Here is a 10212-nt window from a genome sequence, read left to right on the forward strand (position 1 = left end):
AGATTCAAGCTAATATTTCTCAACCGTTAAATCGAAAACTTAGCTTGTCACACACACTTGGGTAGACGTTTACTGGGTTTGTGAAAACCATGCCCAAACGTGTACGTGTATGTTGGTTCAACATAGTAACCCAGAAGATTAACCATATGAGCATTTCATATCAACCTTGTTCTTCTTCACCATAACTAGTTCAATTGACTCAAATGAACTAGTTAAAGAGTTGTTCAATTGCTATGAGATCTTATGTAACTACACAAGACATAATTGAAACAAAGATGATTCGATTCGATTGAATCGGCTCATGAACATTATATCCACGGTTTGCATAAAGCATTCCTTAGTAATTTAATGTTTCATGTTCAGAGCACATCTTTAGATCATAACCTCTTAAGTTCTCAAACAAGTTCGCGAACTTAAGTTAATCGGTTGAGTTTTCCAAACTCAGCAGAAATTCTAGGAAAGAGAACTTCCGCCAGTTCGCGGACTGGGTTCGCGGACTTGGCAAGCCAATTCCACAATCCTCCCGATTTCTCTTGATCAACAAAGTTCGAAAACTTCGTTTCAAGGAATACATGGTTATGTAATCTAAACTCTCATTTCAATCATTGAGACATTCTCAGAGGACGCTATGTAGCCGTTATTCACAGACCGATTCACGTCAGAGAAATTCTCAAAGTGGTTGAAACTTTTCATGACTTTCGTCACTAGGTGAAGATAAACTTGATCAATCGAAACTCTTTGCCAACACACGATTTCGAGATAAAAGATAAGCAATGAATGCTCAGCTCGAAATGTCAATTATGATCTAGTCTATATAGCATACGACTTTTGTCTCATAAGAAGTAGGAGATAGAATAAATAGACTTTTGAGTGATAGATAAGTTCAAATCTCCACATACCTTTTTATTGATGAAGTTCTACGGTTCCTTGTATAAATCTTCGTCGTTGTATGATGAATCGCCATGAAGTCCTTGATCTCAACTACACTTTTCTATCCTATTTCGAGACTTAGCTATGTAGGATAGAGATCAAGACTCATAGTTTTGATCACTAACATTGACAAACATGCTTGAGATAGCAACGCATGCGAGGTCGACCGAGCTATGCTCTAACACTATCCCATATTATTCTTAGCTTGTCATGTAGAAATTCCCATGGATCCTGTTCTCATCTCTTGAATAGGAGTTAGATAGGCAGGGAAAACTCTACAAAAGAACATAATTAGTGTTGATACCTACATCAAATTATTAATATGTACTCATTAGCGATATGGTACATCTTGAATCGGATATAACTACACTGACTCTTTTCAATTTATAAAAAGACAATTATGATAACCACTTGGCAGATTTATAGTCATAAACAATTCTCACAAGAAGGTCACGTAACCTTTTGGTATGGATACATTTCCATGGAGCAATGGCTCAACATGAATAAGAGATATAAATTATTGTCTTCAGAAACATTAGTATTTAACTTCATGTATATAATTAAACAATTAATCATAGTGATACTAAAAATCCCACGAAATCACTTAGCGAAACGTAAGAGCTCAAAAAAAAAAAAATTGGTATCAATTGATCACGACATCAAGTAATATAATAAAAAAAATGCTCAAGGTTATAGAGAAACCGTTTTAGACGAATCACATCATGAATCTTATGGCTTTACCAAATATTCAGTAGTCTACTCAATATAATATGTGCACCCTGATTCTTTTGCTTCCCTCACCGTTTTTTACTAGGAAATTCTTGGTGAGGATGCAATTTTAACACAATTAAGTTGTGTTGGGAGGAACATTACTTTGTTCACCACAAACGATTGAAATACACTTTTCTACATCTATGGTTTTTTCACCATTTGTAGTTTTTGGCTTAGTTTGTTTCTTCTTCCTTACATAATTGTTTTTCTCATTAATATTATCATAAAAGAAATCATTTTTAAGACTCATGAGATGAATTTCAAACCTTTCATTGAGAATTTTAGCATCCGTAATCATGGACTTCACCTTTTCTTTTGTCATGGATTTTTCTAGGAGATCGTTCTTCTTGGCACTGAATGCTCCATTCTTGTTCTTTTGTATTCATATCTGAGTGGGTTTAGGAACAAATGGAACCTTCTTCCCATTATTCTTTTTAAGATTTCTAGAAAGAGAATTGGATTGACTATTCTTTTACAAGTTAGTCTTTCTCCAATTGGGAACATCGATATTGTCTTCGCCTTTACAAAGTTTTCCTTTATATATATGATCTTGAAGGTTATAAAAAGGCTTCATAGGGTGATTATAGGAAAAACTAGGTTTATTACAACATTGATTCTTTTGCCTAAATGTTAGATATTTACGACACAAAATATGAAGGTGATCAGCCTTAAGATTTGATTTAGGTTTGACCACTTCTTGTGATACCCAACCGAATATCTCGAAGTTTCTTATTCCTTACGCAAAAACGACATCCCCTTTGTAGGTCACCTTTATTTTCACAATAACAGAAAACATACAGAATGTTCTTACTTGAATGCGTGTGTGCTGATTTTGGAGCTTGATAGACTTTTCTCTTTTTGATTATTAACTGACGGTGAAGGTATTTAACTTTTACCATCAGTGGAAGCCTTCGGTTGATAATAATCTCTAGCCTTGACCATTTTTACCTCTTTGCTCATCTTTGAAGCATTTATTCCCTTACAGCATAATCCTCATGTATCACGAAGATTTTTACTTGCTCTTAACATTGATGTTAATTTTTTTTGAGCTAGTATTGAACTTTTCCAAGTCCTCTTCCAACGTCTTTATTTTATCAAGAGAAACAACTAGATCAGCCTTAAGGAATTTTTATCGAGATAGATATGAACTTTCTCTGTCTTCAAAACTCCTTCGTTGGGAGTTATTCCTTGCGTCAGATCCAACAAACAGAAATCTTGAAGATTATCACATTCAAGTAACTTTTTACTTATGCCTTTTTTATAATCTTTGAAGTCCGATTCATTAATGGTGAAACCAATATAAAGACCCTGATAAACTCTTCTCAATTTCTTGTTTTCTCGAGACAGAGAAGTCAGAAACGTAATGAGACTGAAAGTCGTCATTTTATTTTCTTTTTCAAAGGGGTCAACAGCTTAAGAAACTCTGAGATTTTCTTATTGACATATTTATAAATATATGTATCACCTTCATCGGAAATTTTATCTATCTATTTTTCTAGGCGTGTTTCCCAATCATCAACAGTTTTTACATTATCAACAAGCTGAACTTGTCTAGTACATTCATGAGGAGGTTTAGATATTGATATTGAGGGGATAGTTCCATTAGGTGTTCATTCCAAACTTTTAACAAAATCATATCTTGCGTGTTTCATATTAAATATTATTTATATAGGTAAGATCGCTACAAACAGAGATTGTTAGGTATTTTCGGTGTTTGTCTGTTCTGATACCAAGTGAAAAATAAGGGGTACTACACCATCAAAAAAATTTATTTGGAACCTATAAGACATACTTGTTACAATCGTTAGTATTGATAAACAGTTGAGATCTTGTACCTGAATTATAAAACAAGTTCCTTATACAATCTATACAAAATTGTATACAAGATTGTTTGACAAGGTAAACCTATTATGTACTTGAACCGTACACGAACTGAATTCCAACAAGAACGGGTCTTGTAATCTACACTTCAAGATAAGAATTCTCAAGAACAAGTCTTGTATGCTCTATATAGTTTGAGTTAAAAACTGTCTAGGTTTATTCTTGAATCACTAGATTTTACTTTTAAGTATAACAAACACGATTGTAATGCAGAAGTAAAAATAACTACACCAAAAATGGGCTTTCGCAACTGGCTCCCGCTTTTGCAAAACGGGGTCGCAACTGCACACAGCTGTTGCGAAGAGGGGCGACTCGAATTTTCGCAACGGGAATGTAGCTGTTGTGAATTTCGATTCGCAACTGTTTTCGCAACTGCTACATCCAGTTGCGACGAAAATTTCTTGCAACGGGAACATAGCAGTTGCTAATTTTTCACTATTTAATGCCAAATCTTGACTAAATCAACGGAGACTCACCCAAATTTTGGTGGTTAAAAGTTAGCAACAGATTGTACATGTTGCGAAAGTTTTGCAACAACAAAAAAAAGGTCTTCATTGACCCAGTCAAAATACTTGTGATTCAATCAATTCTGGGAAACAGAAATCAAGTGACTTCATTCTAATTCAACACACATTTGGATTCAATTTACACTTGGGCTAAAAAACAACGAAAACTCCAAGCTAAGTAAGTAAAACCATAGTGTTTCTTATAATCAGCAAGTGATTGTAGTTGGATGATAAATAGAATCATTATGTTGTTATTGAAAACATATAATCATGAACAACATAATTGGTACACAACAAAAACATAATCTTTTTAGCATCTTTGTGTGAACATTAAGATAAATATTACATTGTCAGGTAGAGTACTATTACTAATACCAAATCAATAGGTGGGTTGATACACTACAATAGTGTTTCAGGAGCAAGATGTTCAATTATTGGTATACATGAAGCAAGAAAGAGCAAAAGCTATTCCTAACCTGTAATTTCACGCCATCCTCGGCAAGCCATAAGTAATCCTAAATCTTGGAAGGTGCAACTTGAATGCTTCTTAGTTCCCAATAATCTTTCCCATAAAACCACCAAAAAGCAGAATGAGATGGAATTCAGAGGCTAACAAAATCTGTATTCAACTCTTTATGGTTGCATATTTAAATAGTGCAGTTCTAACTTGTTTTCCTTTATTCGAATCGAGATCCTATATACAATGCATAAGTGAGGTTAGACTGCATCAGTGAGGTTAGACAAATAGTACAGTTAGTTTTCTGCTTTTCAGAAGAATCCGAGTCACCATTAATGTGTGGAGCTTCCATCGCGGCATTAGCCTCGGCTGATGTACTGAACTTGAGAAAACCAGTTCTTGTTGGTCGCCTGCCCATAAAAGCACAAGAAAGATCATGAACAATATTGTACTCAAAGGATGCATCCAATAAGTATCATACATACCTGACTTTGTGAAGAACAAGTAAAATTGACGGACTTAATATAAGCAGAACAAGTATATATGTATACCATCTTAAACGAAACATTTCAGAAATGAATGATAAAGCCTTACCATCAACAGCTACATTATTGGTGGCATTTGCTGCTTGCTTTACAAGGATGGCAACAATGTCAATAACTTTGTCCTTAAACTCAATGCTTTCAGCAACAATGACACCATCTTTAGTCACTTTAACTGCACCAAAGCTTTGTTCTAATACAACGTTACGCCCCTTCCAAAACCCAAACATCAAAATAAACATTATAAGTAATCAACCATGTCATTTAATTGCGTAAGACAGTAATCTAATATATTCTACATTACTAAGGAAGCATGTAAGTACAACATACACTCACCTGAAGGATGGAGAGTAGCTATACTTAGCAGAATTCCCAATACCCAAAAACTCTATAGTTCGCTAAGCTGTGAATGTCAAACAGATTGAACTCAGTACAGATTGACATCACCAAAATTCTCAATACAGATTGACTCGCTAATTCAAGGACTGATTTCGAGAGCAGAATTGTCAGGTGGTGAGTTTTGTGCGGCACGCGTCTCAGGCAAGATAGAAAAGTGAGGTTTTACTCAGGCAAAGATCCTTTTGGTGAATGTTGTGGGTGAAAGAATTAGAAAGAGCCAAACTGGATGAATTTGAACCCTTAGCTTGACCAGATTGGTATTGTAACTTACCCTCCAGAATCGACTCTGCCATAACCACCCTCTTCTCCATCAGATCAATCAATCTCATAGTCTCCTCGTATCTCCCCTGCTTATATACATTTGGTATATCAGGACGTATAAGACATGCATCAATTGGAGAAAATTTGCAGAACAGGAAAAAAAACCTTCAGGAAATCAAGGCATAATACGTCCATAAACTGAAGACAAAGCTATATTAGCATGCATGCGCACATTTGAACTAATGATAAAGATCTGGTCAAGTCAAACTACACTCGATGAAAGATTATGTTAAGATTAAGTAGAACAGAAAACTTATATGTGTAACCAGTTGAGGCAAGATATTCGTTCACAATGGATATCGTCATGACAAGGTTTGAACATGCACATACATGCTAGTATAGCTTTGTATTAATAATATCAGCAGAACTGTCATTCGAAGGACATCAGACATGTAATAGTAAGCAAGTCAAAAACAGAAACATGCCAGCAAGATAGATTTAAAAAGCACTTGATAATTCATACCTCTCCAAACAGTTCTTTCTTCAGGTACGATATCTTCTTCTTATGCGGGTGGCAAACACATAGCATACGAAACTCAAAACAAAAAACCCATCTGCTATGAAATCAAACTTTCACATAGCATGAATAATTTTCCATCTCCTTACCCTTCTCTTGCTCAATGTTCATCTTCTTTTGAATATCAAGTGTAATCTGATCTGCTTCTTCGTATAATGCACATACATGAAAATGAAAATACAAACAAGTAGAGCATGTATCAGATTATGCTCAAAGGGTCTAAGAAACTGACCCTTTTCTTCCTAATCTTCTCTTCTTTACCATCCACAAACTGGTGAGGCACACAACATGCATTCTGCTGATCCACAAACTGACTTCCACTGCTCTTGCCATTATTGTTTCCATAAACCCAGTAACCTGGATTTGTACCACTCATTACCTGACCCATATAAACAAAAACACAATCATCATTGTCAAACCAAAACGACTTCCAGAAACGCCCATAATCATCTCGAAAGAAAATACATAACCAATATACCATTCCATCTGATAGTCCATATATAAAATTAACATATAAGTAAAGGTAGTGACCTTAACTTCTTTCTGAAATTGGCTGAAGCTGCTGTAATTGATGTTGATGTTGTCCCATCTGTAGTAGCTCCATAACTTTACAAATCACTTACCTTGAAACAGAAAAAAGAAAAAAGCAAAGATGATCAACGAGAACAAAACAATATAAATAAACAAGAAAAAAGATAAGGTGAAGGCTCTTACTAGCTTGCAGTCATTGTCCAAAAATCTCACAGCCTTAGATATTTGGTGCAGTCCCCATGCATAATATTTGCAAATCCTGCAAAACCTGTATAAGAACACATATCATGTACACATACATATACAAAATATATAGAAAACAAACAAATCTAAAATAAAGACCAGTCACAATCATTTTGTTGCTATCACCAAGTTCATCTGTAGTTCAACACTTCTATCTATATTCTTGGCATTACAGGACCACAAGCACCAACAGAACCCAATCATGGCTAGCTCCAGCACCATTATCAGCTTAACCATTTCAAAACCACATATTTCCTACACCATTCATCTACCTCAACTCAGGCAACACACAGAATCTTCTCTTTTTAGTCTCTGCTGGAGTTGTAAAACCAACAACATCACCCCGACTCTGCATATTCCTTCCATCTGAAATCTACAATACCAACAATAGTTCACCACCTGTAACTTTCATATCCACCACCACCAATACACACAATCCTTGATACAAAACTACCACTATAGAACTCAACTCCATCTGCAACAACAATTCAGTTTTGATTCACAGTCATATAAACTCGATCGATGAAAATGAACATCACATAAACTCAGTCAATGAAAATGAAACTATTATGAAGTTCAACTAAGAAAGGCAATTACCTCAATATAAGTTCACCAATTGATTCAGATTCCTCTTTACTTGATTTGATTCAGAAATCTACCTCTTTTAATTTCTCACCATCAATTCCATCTCCTTCATGTAAAATTCAAACCCATGAACCCTAAATCACGGTTCTATCAAGAACCCTAATCCATGGAGTTCGAATCCAATAATTAAAAAAATTTAAACCTCAATTCAAACAAACCCTATTCAAATCGCAACTCATGTAAACCTTACTTTCTCAATTAACTTCCTAATCTCAGACCTAAAACCTAATAGCTCAGTTTCTTAATCAATCTATCATCAACGCAACAGAACCCTAATTTCTTAATGATTTTCCTTTCTTCAATCCACAATAACCCTAACCAAATCAGACTCACAATCTCATCAACCTTTCTGACTTATTAATCTCTCTTTAAATAATTCTCTGTTCATGCAGAGGCAAGACGAAGATGAAGAATACGAGGAAAGAGGAGAAGAAGATAGAAGAGAAAAGCAGAATTAATCGAGCCTTCTCGTTGGAGAATAATCCAAACCCTAATTATCAAACCCTAACAGCAAAAGCATCATCAATCGATTCAAACCCTAGCTTCCTCTAGTTACAATGGCGGAAGAGTTTTTTTCTCCAGAGTTCTGTCTGAGAGAGTGAGAGAGATTTTAATGTATTTAGGTTTTCTCCCGTTAGTCCCGAGAGTGTTTGAGGGAGTCTCTCCAAATCTCGTTAGTCGTGGGGGAGTTTAGAGGAGTCTCCTAAACTCTCTAGAAAACACATGTTAGTCGCTGGGGAGTTTAAAAAAAGCTCTTGAACTCTCTGTTAGTCATAAAACCCTACAATACTAGGGAGTTGGTTGCTTTGGGAAGTTCGAAGGAGTTTTTAGTGTATTTTGGTCTCACAACAAATCTCTCAAAAGAGTAGAGATTTGGGAAGGAGTTTGGTGCGTAGAAAACCATAGGAGAAAGAAGAGGAAACATCTTTTTCCATGTATGTTTTTTTTCTTCTTTGATCTCCATGATTGTTTATAATAGTTTGATTTGTGTACTATTTTGATTGTTTTTCATATCTTTGATCTCCATGATTGTTTATTTTGATTGTGTGTATAGTTTTTTTGTGTGGGTACTCTCTCTCTGTCAAAACCCTAATTTGTGGTTCAAAAGATCTTGGTAAGAAATTGCATGATTTGATTATAATGATATCTTTAAATTCAACCGTTGGAATATGATGAAATTTGAGTATGTCGTAGTTTACCTTGTTATAGAAGTACAGTAAAATTTTCACGCGGATCAGGTCACGTTTGCTACTGCAAAGCTTGCACAATATATGACTATGGTCTGCTGAATTTAAATCCCGAATAGGGGACTGATTCCTATTTATCTCATTCTCCGCTTATCGGACAAAGCTGAAATTTTAGTATGATGTTTGTATATATGAAGGTTTCCTACTGTAGAAATTTCATGAAGTTCTGATCACTTTAGGTACACCAAAGTGTGAGAAATCCAGAACTGAATTCTGTATGCACGTGTTGAAAGTAGTCGGGTTCTGAGTAATGTATCTTTTTAATGAACCGTTGGAATGCTATGATTTTTGAGTGTGTTGTGGAATATTGAGTTGTAAGTGTACCGTAAAAATTTCAAGAGGATCAGGTAAGTATTAGTACTGCAAAGATTGGACAATCTGAAACTGTGTTTCGGTGAAACAGAATTCCTTTACAGCTATCTTCATAATTTGTTATGTCATCATGCATTAATTGACTTGCTACTTTGCATGGGTGTCATTGAGAATCACTATCACTTGTTAATTCCTCTTATTTAGACACATACTTGTCTTCTATTCTATATGCCAAAGTTCAATACAGTGGCGTACTTCATTCCGTATTCGCGTGTTTTAGCCAATTCATACGGTGCTTTTGTTGCAAGGAGTTGCTAAGGGATTTTCTTTGATTAACAATTTGTCTAAGTAGCTCTGCGTGTTAGTACTGTGTAATCTAGTATCACATTATTTTATCATGTTTACATTAGACTGTTTGGTTAAGTTATATTCGGGTTCTACTTGACGAAGTTTTCTTTTTGTGTTTTATTCAGGTAAATATTACTTGGGGGATGGTGGGTTTGCAAACCGACGATATTGTTTAACACCATTTCGTGGCCAACGTTATCATTTGAAAGAATTTTCTGGTACGGGTAATCATGCGAAAAAGGCTGAAGAATTATTTAACATGCGTCATGCTTCTTTGAGGAATGTAGTTGAAAGATTTTTCGGTGTTGTGAAGTCTCGTTTCTTGATCTTTAAGTCTCAACCTCCATTTCTGTATCAGGTGCAAGCGGAGATAATGACAGCTTGTGCAGGCCTACACAACTTCTTACGAAAAGAATGTCGTTCAGATGAGTTTCCGGTCGAGGAAGAGGAAGATAGCCATCCATCAACGCTTGTAAATGACGATGAAATTTTGACACAACAAACTCAAGAACAACAACGTCAAGAAGCTAATGCATGGAGAAAGAGTATAGCGGATGATATG

The 10212-nt window shown here is 35.3% G+C and overlaps 1 long non-coding RNA gene across 5 annotated transcripts; it reads right to left on the reverse strand.

Annotated features, from left to right (window-relative positions):
- Nucleotides 1–4371: 4371 nt before the first annotated feature.
- On the reverse strand, nucleotides 4372–8362 carry LOC113311931. Of its 5 annotated transcripts, none has more exons than XR_003341629.1 (9): nucleotides 7696–8361; nucleotides 7225–7573; nucleotides 7039–7123; nucleotides 6856–6947; nucleotides 6271–6703; nucleotides 5758–5833; nucleotides 5424–5490; nucleotides 5140–5299; nucleotides 4372–4955 (listed from the first exon to the last, which is right to left on the reverse strand). It is a non-coding gene; the product is annotated as an uncharacterized LOC113311931 (long non-coding RNA). The 5 variants fall into 5 exon arrangements; XR_003341628.1 differs by having other exon boundaries at nucleotides 7198–7573; XR_003341626.1 differs by having other exon boundaries at nucleotides 6271–6464; nucleotides 6557–6703; nucleotides 7039–7573; nucleotides 7696–8359.
- Nucleotides 8363–10212: the final 1850 nt, after the last annotated feature.

The sequence above is a fragment of the Papaver somniferum genome, chromosome 9 (genome assembly GCF_003573695.1).
Source record: "Papaver somniferum cultivar HN1 chromosome 9, ASM357369v1, whole genome shotgun sequence".
Classification (NCBI taxonomy): domain Eukaryota; kingdom Viridiplantae; phylum Streptophyta; class Magnoliopsida; order Ranunculales; family Papaveraceae; genus Papaver; species Papaver somniferum.